Here is a 13,206-nt window from a genome sequence, read left to right as displayed (position 1 = left end):
AAAGGAGAAGAGAAGCGAGTGGCAATTCCCATTCCCAGAGGTGAACCCCATGGACAACTTGGTGCGTATCTCTCTGGATCTGTCTCTCTCTTTCTGTCTGTCTGTCTCTCTCTCACACACAGACTCATTTTCGTAGATGCGTGTCTCCCGGCTGATATCACATATATGTGGTCTTACAGATGGGATGGATGGATCCCATCGCCTCGCCATGGACAGTAGCGTTCCTTCCAATTGCTTGCTATTGCAACCAGTGCTGTGATGAATAGTCTGGAAAATACATCTTTGAAAATTTGGGCAGGAATTTCTGTGGGATGAAGTCCTGGGATCAGCACCGCCAACACAGGCGTGCCCCTGGGGACTGCGATGTGTCCTGCAGGCTGGTCTCGAGAGAGGAGTGTCCTTTAACACTTGTCACTAGGGGTCTACTGGGGCCTCTGCTTCCTCACATTGTCACCAGGGCTGGTCGTCACCACACTGGAACCCAGCCCGTATGATGGGGCCCAGTGCCCTCTCCACAGTGTTTCCATGTGCGCGTCTCCTCCTCGGGGAGCTCGAGCATCTCTGACACATGCTGCCCCTGTGTATCACGTCTCATTGGCGTTCAATGTGCTTGCTCTTTATCTCTTTTTAAAACTCTGACTTTCGAGCATTTTTTTGGACCCCAAGGATGCGTAACCTTTCCCTGGCCTTGTGTTATGGGGAATACGGAATACTTTCCGGTTTGTGGTTTGTCTTTCCAGCTTTCTGCCCTTTCTTGTTTTTGTTTTGGCTGCAGGAAGAGCAACGCGTTTCGTGTTTGGCTTTTGGCTCTGGTGTCCCACTTACAACAGCAGTCTGTACCCCAAGATTATGCACATATTTACCAAAAGGGCTTTCTTTGATACATCAAATCTAGACTCCATCTGGGATTTTCCTATCAAATTAGAGAAATTCTATTTCAAATAAAAACAGAAAAGGAAAACCTATCAGGCCGTGTGAAAATAAATGGGCAGACACACATGGCCACCTACAGCATGATTTCACTTATAGGAAACATCCTGAACAGATTAAAAAAAAAAACAAATAAACAGTGACAGAAAACAGATTCGGGGTTGCCAGGGCCTGAGGCAGAAAGTGGGAGTGAGTGCTTTTAGAACAGGGTGTTCTTTGGAGAATGAAATATTCTAAACCCATACAGCAGTGATGTCTGCACAGCATTGTGAATGTACTTAATGCTCATGAAGTGTACAATTTAAAATGAAAAACATTAAAGTGTTAAAAGACGAAAGTGAAATTTATTATAAATAATCAAGATAAAAACAATAAAAGAAAATCAATGTATGAAACCAAGAAATAGAGAAACACAATTAGGAGGGTGGGGAAGGAAATTTGTGGTAAGGGAGTAGGTGGAATAGGTGGGACTGGAGGTGCTAATGAGGGAGGGTCTCGAGCCAGCTCTCCCAGGCTGAAGAGATTGGCCTCAGCTGCCCTCCTGTCTCCTACCGGAGGCTGTGCAGGGCATGGCTCTCCCTGCATGGAGTCTGGGGCCTCAGCTTCCTCTCGTTCTCCTGCAGGAGCCTGTGCAGGGGATAGCTCTCCCTGCACGGAGGTTGGGGCCTCAGCTGCCTCCTGTTCTCCTGCAGGAGCCTGTGCAGGGGATGGCTCTCCCTGCACAGAGGCTAGGGCCTCAGCTGCCTCCTGGTCTCCTGCTGGAGACTGTGCAGAGGATAGCTCTCCCTGCACGGAGTCTGGGGCCTCAGCTTCCTCTCGTTCTCCTGCAGGAGCCTGTGCAGGGGATGGCTCTCCCTGCACAGAGGCTAGGGCCTCAGCTACCTCCTGGTCTCCTGCTGGAGACTGTGCAGGGGATGGCTCTCCCTGCTTGGATGCTGAGTCCTCAGCTGCCTCTTGGAGTCCTGCAGGCGGCTGTGCAGGAGATGTCTGTCCCAGCACAGAGGCAGGGATCTCAGCTGCCTCCTCATCTCCTGCAGGAGGCTGTGCAGGGGATGGCTCTCCCTGCACAGAGGTTTGGGCCTCTTCTGCCTCCTGGTATCCTACAGGAGCCTGTGCAGGGGATGGCACTCCCTGCATGGAGGCTGGGGCCTCAGCTGCCTCCTGGTCTGCTGCAGGACATGGTGGATATGATTGTTCTCCCGGGATTGAGGCTGGGTCCTCTGGTGGCTCTGAGGGTTTTATCACTGTCACTGCAGACGCTCTCCCAGTAGCTGCTAATCCAGTCCTGTGGGACACCGGCGCCTCCATCGGGGAGATGGATGGAATATCCCCTTCCAGCAGCTCCATGCTGATCTCCTGTCTGGAGCTCTGCAAAGACAGTGACTGGCTCCGTCCCAGAGGCATCAAAGCCCTGTCCAGCTGTCCTTGCTTCTGCTTCTGCCCTCTGGACCTAATTCTCCCAGATCAGGCACACACCTGTGTCTGCACCGTATTCCACCCCTGAGGAAAGTCCTACACCTCAGGGGCTTTGGATAAACCTCAGGCAGAAGGGTGCCACCCCCGCACTCCACGTCCCAACCAGCCGGCCTTGACCTGGGTTTTGAACCTGACCGACCGCCCCAGGCGTCTAACAACTCACCAACTGCTCCTGCTCATGGTGGTCCACCCACATGAACCGGCCCTTCCAGACTCACATGGGGAGGGGATGTAGGGCTGTCCAGATGGGACCACAGTGGTAGCCTGGTTTGGAATGGCCTTCCCTGGGCCTCCCAGTGTTACCTTTCCGTCCCTCCGGGTAAACGGCCAGAGCCGTCGGCCTTGAGAGGGGCACCAGCATCTGCATCGCTCTTTGGGGGCTTTCTTGGGGCCCCGGCCCCTGGTCATTGGGAAGCAGCAACTAAACATGTTGCTCCTTCTAGACAAGTGCTAGACAAGTGAGCTCGCTTGGGGGCTGTGTTTAGGATGTGGGTGCCTCGTTACCAGGGTTCCAAGTTCTGTTGGGCTCTGTGAGGTCACTTCCAGGGATCCCCTTACCTAAGCTTCCTCCTCACACAAGACCTTCCTAAGGAACCCCCGGGCTGCTGACTGCTCACTCTCCATCTCCATACCCTGTCCAGACACAGTCACACCAACACAGTCCACCCCACAGCCTCTGGGGAGGTCTGGACGCAACCGGGGCCCCAGCTTTGAGGACACAGAGTTGAATTCAGTCCCGCTCCTGCTTCTTGCCAGTGATGTCACCCTGGACAACCCTGCGCCTCTCAGGGCCTCCCTTCTCAGGGTCTCTCCTGTGTTCATGTCCCTCTCTGTGTAGTGGGGGTCATTCTAGCATCTACTTCCTAGGGATGTCATCAGGTGTATAGACCTAGAGATCCCTTCAGAGTCTGTGAATCCCCTGGGCTGCTCCCACACGTAGCTCCTGCACAGACTTGGCAGTGCAAGGATTACAGAAAGGGCTGGCTGTGGCAGAGAATACAAGGCAAAGAGGCTTGAGTCTGCTGGGCGTCTGGGAGAGGCACTTCCCCTCTTGCCTGTTTCCCAGTGTCCCTAGGGAGGGTTGAAATGAAATGACGTTCAGACATCATCTCCTTCTGGCTCGCAACCCTCCAGGGCCTCCTGTTATGTTTAGACTCAGGTCCAAGTGTCTGAGTGGCAGTCATCTCAGCCTATGTGATGGGCAGCCCCCACAATGGCTCCCAGTGTTCCCGCTTCCTAGGCACACATCCTATGTAATCCCCGCTCCTCAATGAGAATGGACTTTGCAGCTGGCTTCTAACCAATAGAATAGGGCCAAGTGATGAGATGTCACTTCCACGGTCGTCTTAACGAAAAGTCTGTGACTTCTGCCTGCTTCTGTCTCTCCTGTGTTCATTCTCTCTCTCTGTCTCTGTCTCTGTCTCCCTGTCTCTGTGTCTCTGGCTGTCTGTATCTCTCTTGGTCTCTCCCTGTCTCTCTGTCTCTCTCTTTGTCTCACCTCTCTGTCTCCCTGTCTCTGTCTGTGTCTCCTCTCTTTGTCTCTCCTACCCATCTTTCTATCTCTGTGTGTCTCTGTCTCTCTTTCTCTCTCTCTTTCTGTCTCTCTGATCCACTATTCAGGAGAAGCCAGATCAGATATTATGAGCTTCCTTCCCTATGGCACCCCCTAATGCAAAGAACTGGCAGAGGGTCCCGACCCACAGACAGAAAAGTCCTGAAACCCCTCATCCAAACTGAATCCTACCACTGCCCCGATACTTGTGAATGATCTCTGAGATGGCTCCTGCCTCTATCGAGCTTTAGTTGAGAACACAGCCCAAGCCTCCTGCTATACCTTGACGGGGAGCCTCCCAGCTGACCTGAGCCTGGACCCTGGTAGAGATACTTTCAGATGCTCAATGATAAGTCTCGTAAGTGCTAAGTGAGGCTAATGCTGTCACCCAGCATAGACAGCTAGTACCTCCTTCCAAGCCTGGGTCTGGCCCTGCCGTCCTCTCTCCCTCACTTCTCTCCTCCCCAGCTCACTCCAGCCACACTGTTTCTTCTCTCACCTCCTCTCTCGTCAAATTCTCTTCTGCCTCCAAGTCTCTGTGCCTTTGAGCTTCCCCCCAGCACGCTGTTTGCAGACAGATGCAGGGCTGGTTCCTCTTGTCCTTCTGCTCAGGGCACAAATGTCCCCAGGGGGGCCCTTTACACCCACCTAGGGGCTCCAGGCCCTCCCTCCTCCAGCACCCTGCTTCATTGACCTGTAGCATCTGCTCTTCTTTTTCGTGTGGATTTGTTCATGATTTTGTCCCTTCCACCTCTAGGCTGTGAGCTCCTGGAGGACAGGGACCATGTGGGTGCTTTCAGCACTGCCCTCAGGACTAACATGGGCCCTGCTCAGGGTGAGTGCTGGGGCCACAGTAGCTGACAGAATCATGGGAGGATCTCAGAGTCCCCTCCCTCCTCTGAGCAGCTCCCATTGTGGTCGTGGATGCCAGTAATCAAAGGTGCCTGTTGCTTTGGACAGGGGAATACCCAGAACAAGCCCTGGGCGTCCCTTCCCTGCTCCACTTGCTTCATTGAGCACGAGTGGACACCGGACACCCCTGGTGGTCAGCCCCAGCCTTGCAGGCCCAGGCAGGAAAGCAGAAAGCAAAATACACACCTTTCTTTGTTTGGGGTCCTCAAGGTAGTGGTTCCAGCAGGGCCGAGGGCACAAAGGAGCAGGACCTGTGGGCTCCAGGAGGGACGTGAGGGACCTCAGAAGCCTCCCTTGCTCCCTGCTTTCCTTACACTGGCCCTGGCATGTCCCATTGACTCACAAGGCCTCCTCACCCCAGCCAGGGCAATGACTCCACCTCACTTCCAAAGGAGGCCCCCAAGGCTCCGACACAGAAGGCCTTGTCCCTGGTCCCCAGACAAGTCGACTAGTGCTCTGCCATGTTCTACACTGCCCGGGGCCCCAGTCCCCAAGCTCTCAGGCTGCCCTCTGCTCAGCAAGACTTCGAGGGAATGGAATGCATTTTACAAGGAATCAGAGAACAGTGGGTCATGGATGGAGAAGTAAGGTCAATAGAGTCTTCTACGAGCCTGTGGGACCCTTAGAGTCATCCCATCTATGCACCCCAATTTACAGAGGCCTAAGATCAGGCCTTCTCTCCTGTAGCCCCTCCTAGGGGGTCACATCCTAGTTCCCGGTGTCCAGAGTGGTGGAAACAGGACGCCGGACCTGGTTCTCTGCAGGCTGCTCTAGGGATGGCCCCAACCCCTGTATCCCCCTGTGCACCTTGGGGACCCCCTGCCCACCAGTCTGGCATCTCTCCCCTTCATGCTATGGGCCTGCGCATGTTGCTAGGGGACCGGATACCCCTGCCCCATGGCAGAGCTGCCTCCAACCTCTTTCTTCCTTCCTCCTGTCACCTCCCCAGTGTGTACTTCCCTTCTGACACAGGGCTGGGCAATCAGAGTGTGTGTGTATGCTTGTGTGTGTGAGCATGTCCCCGTGGGTATGCGTAGAGGAAAGGGCCCTACATGGGGCATGTTGCCAGGGGTCTGCCAGGATCTTAGGGGCTCTCATTCCCAAAGCAAACCCCTTGGAAGTGTTGAGGCTGGCCTAAGAGCTTGGAATGCTCTCTTCTCCTCTGGACTCTGCCCACCTCGTGGGCCCAGGGCCTGTCCCTTCTTCTCCTGGCATCAGTTTCCCAACTGTCCTGTGAGGGTTGGACACGGAGCAACATTAGCCCCGATGAGTATGGACGTGGCCCGGGATCTCTGCCTGCATGAGTGTGGCAGGGATACCCTCACGGTATCACAGGCCTCTCTTCTTGGGGCAACCAGGCCTCCTGTCCACGGTCAGGCACACAGAGGGGCCCTGCAGACAGCACTTCCGGGTGACACAGCCCGCAGCACACACGTGTAACACAACGGTCCCCTGACATGGCTACTTTCATCTGTCCCCTCCCCCAGCCAACTGCTCGGTGACCCTCACATCCCCTACATCCCGGGAACACGCCTCACAAACCAGGTGGGCCACACGGTGCGCAGTTGGGTAGGTTGGACATCTGGGGACGTGAGGGTCACTGAATATACACCGACCTCACTGTCCTGGTCCACAGACTGCATCCCAAGGTCCAGCTCCATGCATGGCTGGTCCTGCGGACACGAAGACAGTGGTGGACACAGACGCTGGGCAGGGAGAAGGCCAGGCCGCCCTTTTCCCTCCTCGTCTACACCCCCTCCCTGCCACATGAGGTCCAGCCATTCCCTGCCTGCAGCCCTGGCGGGTGTAGGAGGAGCTGAAGGGAGCCCAGCTGGGCAACTAGTGGAGGGAGTCACTGTTATTAGGGAGCCCCCTGGGTGCGGAGTGATTGCACCCCATTTTACAGATGACCAGTGGTCCCAGCATTCAAGGTCACTCTGCTCTAAGTGACCAAGTGCTGACGTGAACAGGAGACTAGAAATCCTTGATTTTCACCAGCATTGAGCCCAGCATTGACCATTGAGGCCTTGTCCTGCGTTGGGGCTCCCCCAGCCAGGTGACCTCCTGAGTCCAAGCACTTTGGGCACCTTCTTCTCCCTGCTTGAATCCCAACACACCCTCCTGAGGTCAGAGTCACTGACCCCATTTTTCATGTAGGAAACTGAGGCTCTGAGAAGACACCACATGACCTTGCCTGTCACAGGGCTGTGAGGTGACGCAGCTGTGGGTTTGACCCCAGGTCAATCTGACCCTAAAGGCTCTGCTAGCACACGAGCCTGAGGAGGTGGCCTGTGAGTCCAGCACAGAGGTGAGTCCATCCTGGATGGGGACTCGGGGAAGAGGCACTGCAGGCCAGGAGCTCTGAATGAGGCAGGGGCTTGGCAGGGTCCTTGGGGAGGAAGGCTCTAGGGAGGGTGGGGTGCGGTGAGGGGTGCACTCTGGGGACGGTGTCTGGACCAGATCACACAGGGCCGTGACTCAGGCAAGGAGTCGGGCCTCACTACAGGTTGGTTGGACGTGAACGAGCAGTCTCATCAGAGCCTCTGGCGGTTAGAGCCTAGATTTGGAGGGAGCTTGGTGTGGGCACCTTATCCACCTCCACTCAAGCCCAGATCCCCAAGAACCAACAGGATGAGAAGGCTGCATCCATTTCCTCTCATGTACAGTGGGCACTTTGGCGGTCGCCTACCTCCTCCCAGGGCTGGGCATGCTGCCTGGAGGGCCCAAAGAGGGCTTCTTGTCAAAGTAGCCATTCAGGACAGGTCTGTGCTCAGAGAGCTCTGAGTGATGGGACCAAGGATGTCCCACCAGTGGGCTAAACAAGACGCTCCTGTCCACGTTGCTGTTGTTTATTCCAAGTGGACTGGGATGATGCAGCATTGCCCACCGGGTGCATGGACAGGGCCAGCAAGGAGCTATGGTTGAAAAGCCTGAGACACAACGCTTGTGTGTGACCAAAGCTGCCACGGGTGTGGTGGAGGCTGAGGAGGAAGAGGTGCTGCTGGATGCCAAGATGAAACCAGAGACCATCGGGGACCAGGGTGCGGTTGATTTCCATAACTGTGGGGGATGGCATGATCAGCAGATTTTCTGGACCCGGCAGGACACCTCAGGCCGGCATACAGCTCCTGGGCTTCTTGGCCCTTTTGTGGGTGTGGATGTGAAATACTGGTCAAGGCAACAAGGGACTGGGAATGGGCTGTCAGGGAGAATGGGTAGGGCAGTCACCTTCTTTTCCTTGAAACCAGGGGACTCTGGGTCAAAACTCATGTTGCTCTCCTCACCTTGGACCTGGAGCAACCAGCCAAGTGCTTGCTGAGCATTGGACAATGTCCCTGCCACTGAGGTCCTGGTCCTATCTGAGGTGTCCCAGCACTTGGTGTGGGAGCTGTCCCTGGTCCTGAAGCCTGTGTTGGGGCCTGGAGGCTTTGAGGCTGGATGGAAGGGCTGCATTTGCAGAGGTCACGCCCACTGGGTGAGTGGGGACTCTGGGACACCTGAAGTCACAGATGCAAGTGACCCGCACCTGGGAAGGTGTGAGGGATGTGCACAGAGGGCAGTGCCTCAGTGACAGGCAGGGCTTCATGCCCATGGGCAGCACTCCTTGGCAAAGGTCAGCTAGTCCTTTGGACCCTAGAGGGCAGAAGGCACCTAAGGCTGCCAGTGGTCCACGGCAGGCCAGGCCAGCCTGCTGACTGGCAGGCATCAGGCCTGCAGCAGGAGAGGTTCAGGGTGAAACTGCTCCTGGGTAGCCTGGGCCAGCGGGTTGGACAGAAAAGATGGCCACCTGGTTTTTGTCACTCTAGTCTGTACGTGCTCGTGTCCTCAGCTAGCCAGACCCTGGAGAGGGTGGCCCTGTAGCTGAACAGCACTAGGGACTGAGGAGAAGTTGCCCTTGGCAATAGCGGGTCCCTCCTCTTCATGTTAGGCCGGGTTGAGCTGGCTCCATGCCTGAACTCACCCCCTGGGTGACGGTGGGCTTCTTCAAGTCAAAATCATACTAGGCTTCGGGTTCATGGCACTGAACACATTGGCATCCTCAGGGGTCTTCAACATGGAGGGGAGGGGCCAAAGGAGGGTTGGCTGTGCTCAGGATAGCCATACCAGGGACAGGGAAATGCACAGAGACAGGAAACAGATCAGTGCCTCTCAGGGGGTGGGGGAGTGGATATGGGGCCATGGCTGCTTCATGGGTACAGGGGTTCTGGTGGGGTGAAGCAATGATCTGGAATTAGATAACGGTGACGGTACACAGCATAGAAGATGTAGTTAATGGCCGGCCCTGAATTATACAACTTTAAGTGATGAAAACATTAAACTTTATTGAATGTAAATTTGAACACATAAAACATAAAAAATCATAAAACATAGAAAAGGGAAAAGACATCCTGCCCTCACAGGCAAGGTGAAGGACAACTCTAGGGTGGAGCTGGAGCCGGCCGGGCCTTAGTTGCTGGCGATGAGGGCGGTGCTGCAGCTGCTCTACGCTGGAGCCACTGCTCTGGTTGACGCTGGAGATCCCACCAGCGCTGGCTGTGCAACTGGCCCAGGAGCTGGACCTGATGTGGGGCTGGAGCTCATTCTGTCTCAGGCGATGGTGCCAGACCTGCTTCTAGAATTGGCTCCGGTCCTGAGACTGACTCTAGCTCTGCATTGTTGACAGATTTGGTGCGGGAGCTAGTGATGGAAATGGCTGCTGCTCTGGAGCTGGTCAAGTGTGGGAGCTGGAGGGAGCTCTAGTTCTGGAGCTGGCTGCAACTGAGCTCTAGAGCTGGCGCCAGACCTGTCACTAGTCCACAGCTGGAGCAGGATCTGGTGCTATGTGGCTCTAACTTTGTAGTTTGAGGTAACTCTGGCTCTGCTGCTGGTGACCGAGCCTTCTCTAGCTCCACAGCTGGTAAACAACGTGTCCTGACCTTTAGATGGGGTCAGTGACATCACCAACCCATCATGAGCTGTCCATCAGATGGTGGGTGCACTCCAGCTAATAGGATCTATTAGATTAGTGTTATTTCATCTCAGTTCCAGTTACATATTTATTTTAAATATACTTAGAAGGAGAACAGGATAACAGAAACTATTTACTCTTTGCTGAGATTTAACAGAGCACACCTTATTGATGTCATTTTTTAAGAAATATTACACAGTGGAAGACACCATTCTCCTTCCTCTCTCTTTCCTGCCCAGAGGTAACTACCATCTTGACGTTAATATATGTATTCCGTACACATTGTCTTTTGCAAAAAGACAATCGTCCCAAATTTGCTGAGGTTTTTGTTATAAGTGGCCATCAACGATATGCGTCCTAGTGGATACTGTTAAAAACTCTGTCCTTTCCAAGTAAAGACAACAGTTCAACAGTTAGTTGAGAAGGTACCTGCTTTGTAGATATGGTTTTTAAAAGAGAGGTTTGAAAATATCTCCATTATGTTACCATTGACCTTCCTTATTTGGAAGAGTTATGTTCTGTCAATTCTTCGCTGACATTGCATGAGCAAGAACGAACCAGTGCTCCCAGGGGAAGGACAAGGCGAGGTTTCTGCAGCCTCTGGTCGTGACATGTTTGGGAACCTCTCAATGCACAACCTTGTCTTATGTGTGTCTCTTGAAAGACACCTTATTTCATATAGATTGTTGATTCATTAGTTGAACTCTCGGCCAACAGCACTATCTATAACTCATGCCTGAAGGAAGCTCATCTAACACAAGCATTTTCTACGAAAGGCCCACCACAGGCTCCTTGTGCTTACGAACACTGCACAACACTTCAGCACGACGTTTGAGGGCCATTCTAAAGAGCAAAAGCACCAAGGAGAAGCACAAAAGGTGACAAACGTAGCATTCCATAGATTAGACAAAGGACATTTGTTGACGTGAGAATTAAAACAAGAGTTTTAATACTGTAATAGCAAAAGCTGGAAACAACCCAAATGTGCACCAAAAGAAGAACGGTCGAAGGAGATGTCGTGTACTCATACTAACATGTAACAGTGAAAAAGAATGGCATAGGTCCAAGCAAATTGTTACAAAAGTATCTCCACTGTAGTTTTGAGTGAAAAGAGGAGGCTGCCGAACCAGGTCCATGCCTCACAGGAACAGGTCTGCCTGAGGTTTGATCTCCAAGCAGCTCTATCAAGCCTAATGCCAACTGCTGTGAAAAAGGAAACAAAAATTCTGTTTCTGGAATGTGCTATTTGCCTAAAGAAAATCTTGCAAGCATGTGGATGGTAGGTTCATCTAAAAGGACAGAGAGCTGAGACTTTGCTGAGCTTACAGAATAGGATTTACGAGTTCTTTCATTCCCTGATTCCTAAGGAATATTTTTAAGTAAATGTCTGCTTGTGTGACAACATTTCACGTGAGATTAGCTTGCATTATAAGCTGGTAATGAGGTTGTGGGGCTTAGCTAACCATTACCAAGGCAAAGTTTTGCTGGCTCTCCTCTCTACCAAAAGCAACCGAAAAGTTGGGCAGGACTATTTTGGGTTTTCTGGTGGTATTTGGGCTGGTTTGCAGCACACACACCCAAGAAGTCTCTCACCTCTGGGCCTCTGTACTTGAGGTAGCCTCTGCCTAGAACCTCTACCCAGGATGTGTAAATGGCTCACTCTTCATTTCTTCATGCCTTGGCTCAAATGTCCTCTGAGAGGTGGACACCAAGACAGGATTAAACGGGCAAGGATTTTATGGGGGGAAATGCTTCTGTAACAGAAAATGGGGTGGGGGAGCCTGGCAAAGTGGGAGAGACATCAGGCCATGAAGCAAGTCTGACTCTAAATGAGGGAGAGATAGAGGGTAGGATGGGTCCAAGTGTCCTACACTGCTGTATAGTCTAAGGAAGGCTTAGGAATGCCACTGGGGAGTCCTTGAGCACAAGCAGATCAGCAGAGGAGTCCATGCCTCCCAGGAACAGGTCTGCCTGAGTGTCTATCCCTGCCTCACTCACTGATTCGGAGCAGTCCAAGGGAACACGAGCTCAGTGCAAACAGAGGATAGATCTCATAGCCCACAGACTACTGACTTCATACCTTGGTTAATTACGTTTGCTGCAGGTGGAGGCCTTCGAGGAGCAGTCTCTTGGATACCATATCTTCTCAGTCAGTTTTCCCTGATCACTCTCTGCAAAACAGCCCCACAGAACAGTAAAACATCAACCACATTTCACCAGGAAACAGTAAAAACACATTTCAGACTGGATACAAGGCACATTCCAGGACAACAAAGTAATCTGAACTGGTGTTGGGAGTAGATTAAAACTGGATTACTTCTAGGGATCAAGCACTATCAAGAGAAAGAGAGAGAAGGAAGCAAGGGAGGGAAGACAGAGGGCATTGGCCCTCAGCATTTGGCGCTAGTATTTGGGCATGCCCATCAGGGATCATAACCGGCTGCAAGACATCCTACAAGCCATAAAGTCAAAACACCTCATTCATTTACAAAAATGCATTGACTTTTGTTTTAACCCGTCCCCTCATTTCAGACAGGAGATCCAGAAAAGGGAGACAACTACTCAGTAGCAGAACCAGGAGTAGAACCCAGGGCCTGAGACTCCTGGTCATTCATTCAGGAGGGCACCCCTTGTTCCTGGCCGCATGCCAACCTGTAGGAGGACAACATTGGTGAGGACAACCTGAAGGAACTGAAGTTCCTGCCTTCACAGAAGTTCAAAGGACGTGCTTGAGCTGGATCTTAGAAGATGACTAGGAGTTTGCCAGACATCTGAAGGGCATTGGAGGCAGTGCGTGCAAAGTACGGAGGCCTGAAACAGCGCTGGGATCAGAAGGCACAAGTGGAGCCCTCTGCTCAAGTGGATGAAGCCCTGAGGAGCCAGGTGAGCCCGGGAGGAGGATGCACTGTGGAAGACAACGGGGAATGCCTCTGGGGGGTTTTGGCAGCGAACGCCAATAGGAAGAGCTACCCTCTAGCTCACTGTGGCTGGAGCAGGGACTGAGTGGCCTAGTAGCCGATGGGGGCGGGGGACGCCCACGACAAGGCCAGGGAAGAGATGACGACGGACAGTGGCAAAGGGACAACACAGGGCAGGGGAAGGACTTACCTGGAGATGCGCAGAGGGCGCCAACCCTCCAGCGTTTCCCAGGCTGAAGCCAAGAAGCAAAGGGCCTCGCAACACGAAAGCGCCCTGCGCCCGTCCTAGCCGGGCAGATGCTCCGGAAACGTGCACTGCGCGGGGAGGGGAGGGCGCTCAGGCGGAGCTGGAGCTCGGAGGGAGGTCGCGCACCAGGTGGCCGGGCCAGGACCAGGGCCCCATCCACCACCCTGAGGATCGCAGGTCCCCGGCTCTGCCCGGTGCAGCCACGCCCCCTGGCTGCGCCACT

The sequence above is a fragment of the Diceros bicornis genome, unplaced genomic scaffold (genome assembly GCF_020826845.1).
Source record: "Diceros bicornis minor isolate mBicDic1 unplaced genomic scaffold, mDicBic1.mat.cur scaffold_262_ctg1, whole genome shotgun sequence".
In the NCBI taxonomy this organism is placed as follows: domain Eukaryota; kingdom Metazoa; phylum Chordata; class Mammalia; order Perissodactyla; family Rhinocerotidae; genus Diceros; species Diceros bicornis.
The sequence above is the reverse complement of the archived record's forward strand: the minus strand, read 5'-3'. Positions refer to the sequence as shown.